General features: G+C 42.8%; 1 non-coding gene across 1 annotated transcript; it reads right to left on the reverse strand.

Annotated features, from left to right (window-relative positions):
* Positions 1–1,960: 1,960 nt before the first annotated feature.
* On the reverse strand, positions 1,961–2,032 carry TRNAC-GCA (transfer RNA cysteine (anticodon GCA)). Its single transcript has one exon. It is a non-coding gene; the product is annotated as a tRNA-Cys (tRNA).
* Between the last annotated feature and the right edge of the window lie 2,311 nt (positions 2,033–4,343).

The following is a 4,343-nucleotide window of genomic DNA, read 5'->3' on the forward strand; positions in this document are numbered from 1 at the left end:
GGAGCAACTAAGTCCATATACCACAACTATTAAGCCTGTGCTCTAGAGTCAGGGAATCGCAGCTACTGAGTCCCTGTACTGAAACTACTGAAGCTCACATGATCTAGAGCCCGTGTTCTGTAGCAGAGAAGCCACCACCATAGAATCCTGTGCACTGCAATGAAGAGTTGCACCTGCTCACCAAAACTAGAGAAAAGTCTGCACAGCAAAAAAGACCCAGCACAGTCAGAAATAAATAAATTTAAAAAAATTATTTTAAAAATAGAAAGGAATGAAATGTGTTATTAGTTATAGAAATACAGTTTATTTGTTCCACCATACCAAATGTGGTTAATATAAAAATTATTAATGAGATATTTTATGTTTTTAAAAAACTAATTTTTCGAAATTGGTGGGTATTTTACACTTACAGAACATCTCATTTCTGACTAGTCATGTTTCAAGCGCTCCATAGCCACATGTGGTTAGTGGCTGTGGAATCAAACAGCACAGTTTTATATTCTCTTCTTTTGTTAATATTTGGAATTTTCATAATGAAAAGTATTTTAAAAAAATCTAGGTCTGAATTCAAACCTCATTTTCTTGACACCTACTCTCTCCCATTCCTGGCAGCCTTGCCCTGTAATTCAGGGGTCTCTTGGGCCTTGCCTAGTAAAGGGTGACAGACATAGATCTTGGAGGAAGCATCTCCACCCTCTGGTTTCTCTGCTGCTGCTCCTTGCATGATCCATCACCCAGCGCTGTCCCCGCTGTGTTTTTGAAGGTCAGATAAGGCAGATCCAGGTGCTGGTTACCCTTTAGCACCTAATACAATACTCGACACATAGTTCATGCTCCATAGATATTTGCTAAGTAAATAAGTGTCAAGAGGTGATAAGAGATCCTACATATCGTAAAGTGGGTGACAGTAGAAGGATATTGAACACTTGGAATGTGTTAGGCAGAGTCACAGGTGTTGTCTTATTGAACTCTTGCTAAAAATATGTGCATCAAGTATTACTGTTGTCACCCTGAAGATGAGAAGATAACTCAGTGTCTGAGTAACTAATCAGTAAGTGTTAAACCCACACTTCTAATCCAGATCTGCTTGATACCAAAGCCACATCACACCACCTTCCAGGAATTTGCCCAACAGCTAGAATGATATGCGGGAACTGACCAATTTTCCATAATGATGGGCCCTCTTATGCCTTACTTTCCCCCAAGGAGACTTCTACAGGCTTGTGGTGGGCAGAATAAGTGTTAGTCGCTCAGTCGTGCCCGACTCTTTGCGACCCCAAGGACTGCAGCCCACCAGGCTCCTCTGTCCATGAGATTTTCTAGGCAAGGATACTGGAGTGGGTTGCCATTTCCTTCTCCAGGGGATCTTCCCAACTCAGGGATCAAACCCGGGGGTCTCCTGCACTGCAGGCAGATTCTTTACCGACTGAGCTACAAGGGAAGCTGAGTGGGCAGAATATTGGGTCCCAAAGACGTCCATGTGCTAATCCCCCAGAACCTGTGAATATGTTAGGTTAGATGACCAAACAGAATTAAGGCACAGATGGAATTAAGGCTGCTTGTTGACTGACCTTAAAATAGGGAGATTGTGCTGTGCTTAGTCACTCAGTCACGGCCGGCTCTTTGCAACCCCATGGGCTGTAGCCCACTAGGCTCCTCTGCCCATGGGGATTCTCCAGGCAAGAATGCTGGAATGGGTTGCCATGCCCTCCTCCAGGGGATCTTCCCAATTCAGGGATCGAACCCAGGTCTCCCACGTTGCAGGCAGATTCTTCACCATCTCAGCTCCCAGGGAAGCCCTAAAATAGAGAGATTATCCTGCATTATCCAAAGTGTTAGTCATTCAGTCATGTCCAACTCTTTGGGGCCGCATGGACTGTAACCTGCCAGGCTCCTCTGTCCATGGGATTCTCCAGGCAAGAATACTGAAGTGGGTTGCCATTTCCTTCTCCAGGGGATCTTCCCCACCCAGGGATTGAACCTGGGTCTCCTGCATTGCAGGCAGATACTTTACCATCTGAGCCACCAAGGAAGTCCTTGTTAGTGTTCAATTTGAATTCCCGCAATGATCTGACATGTATACCACCATTGTGTCTATTTGGCACAACACAGGGCTGTCTGCCTCCTCTTGGGACAGAACCATTCCTTCCCCTGCAGAACTGTGTAGGGCAGGAGAAAGGATTTGGTAACCAGTGTCCGGAGACCTGGTCTCATGTCCTAGAATCGCGTGACCCAACCACCTCTCCATTATCCTCCCTCATGGTAAAATGGGGATGATTATAATAGCATCTGTCTCACAGGATTCCAAGTTTAATTTTAACTCACAAACACTTAGAGTTAGTATGACAGTGATTGATTATTATTGAGCACTTAATGCTCCAGATATAGTGCTAAGCAGTTGACCTATTGTTTAACTTAATCCTCAGGACAAATATGTTATATAGTTAAGGAAATCAGAAAAGCAGAAATTTTTTTGAAGATATTAATACTATAAGCTGACTATGCCCATGCATCCTCTACATTTTTGTTCTGATGTACTTTGCTTCGATTAAGAAACCATGCAAAGAGTTGATCTGTGTACAATTAATTCACTTATTGAATTGATTACTGGTAGAATTTACCTGTACAAGTTATAACCAAGAAATAAATCTGACATCGACTGAAATAGAACACATGTGTGCCCAGCTGTGTCCAACTCTTTGCGACCCCATAGACTGTAGCCCATCAGGCTCCTCTGTCCATAGGATTCTCCGTGCAAGAATACTGGAGTGGGTTGCCATTTCCTCTCCAGGGGCTATTCCTGACTCAGGGATCGAACCTTAGTTTCCTGCTTCGGCAGGTGGATTCTTTACCACTAGCACCACCTGGCAAGCCCCAAAACAGTGAACTCTAAAAACTGAACCATGACACAGGAAAAACAAACAAACAAACAAAAAAAACTCCTCTGTTTTCTTCTACTGCAACACACTTCACAGAATGCTTCATTTCTGGACCCCACATAAGTGGATTTTCCACCAAGCAATTCTGTAACCCCTACAGAATAAGGATCTGCAACACCTACAACTCGGAGTTCTACAGTTCAATTTAATATTGATGCTAACTGGAATTAGTGCAGACTCCCCAGGTTAAGGGCTCAGTCGCACAAGCCTGCCTCCTTCCAACTTCAAACACTAGTCACAAGTGGTGGGTCCCCATGTCTCCCATAACTTGCAAGACAAGGCCCAGAAGGATTCTAAGCACAGGGGCATCTGTCCCAATGGAGTCAAGGTTCACCCCTCTTGTGTCACATGGATGTTTCTTGTTCACCAACCCAGAAGTGTGCCAAACTATCTTTTGGAGTTTTTATAGAGGATTAAAAAAAATTAATTGTTTATTTTTGGCTGTGCTGGGTGTTCATTGCTGCATGTAGGCTTTCTCTAGCTGCAACAAGTGGGGGCTACTCTCTAGTTGCAGGGCTGAGGCTGTGTCTTCCCCTATTGTAGGGCACATGCTCTAGGGAGCGGGCTCACTAGCTGCGGCATGCAGGCTTACTTGTCCTGGGGCATGTGGAATCTTCCTGGATCAGGAGTCAAACCCACGTCCCCAGCACCGGTAGGCAGACTCTTAACCATTAGACCATCAGGGACGTCTCTATGAAGGCTTTATTATGTAGGCATGGTTGCTTAAATCACTGGCCACTGATGATTAATTCAACAACTGGCTTCTTTCCTCTCTCAGAGATAGGAGGAGAGGCTGAACTTGCAACCCTGCAATCACTCGATTGGCTCCTCTGGCAACCAGCTCCCATCTGCGGTTGTCTAGGGGCTTTCTAAAAATTATCTTATTAACATAAACTCAGGTGTGGTTGAAGGGCGGTTGTTATTACAAATAAAAGACATCTATTTATCTTTAGCTCTCTGAAGCTATTTTAGGAACTGAGGACAAAACCCAAGTATTAAAACAAAAGACGCCCTTAATCACCCTAATAACTTAGGAAATTACAAGGGTATGATGACTAAATATATTTTAGTCTTATTGCTTATGTTGCTTATTATATCATAAAGTCACACACATGTGGGTAAACATCAGAACTGCAAAAATTTGATCCAAGAAAAATTAGTCTATGTAAGAATGTTCAACATGTGCTTAAACTGTCAACAGATAAAGCCATATATGGTGAAATTTGTTATGGATTAAAAACTGACAGGAGAATTAAACTTTCCTGGCAAAATTGAAAAATTTAGACTCTCACTAGGAAAATTAGATTTGGTAAAAATAAAATCACAAAACAAAGATGATAATATTAGAAGATTTGGTCAGTATGATTCAATCTGACAAAAATAAATTCCTGATTGATAAGCAAG

This window comes from Muntiacus reevesi, chromosome 3 (genome assembly GCF_963930625.1).
Source record: "Muntiacus reevesi chromosome 3, mMunRee1.1, whole genome shotgun sequence".
In the NCBI taxonomy this organism is placed as follows: Eukaryota; Metazoa; Chordata; class Mammalia; order Artiodactyla; family Cervidae; genus Muntiacus; species Muntiacus reevesi.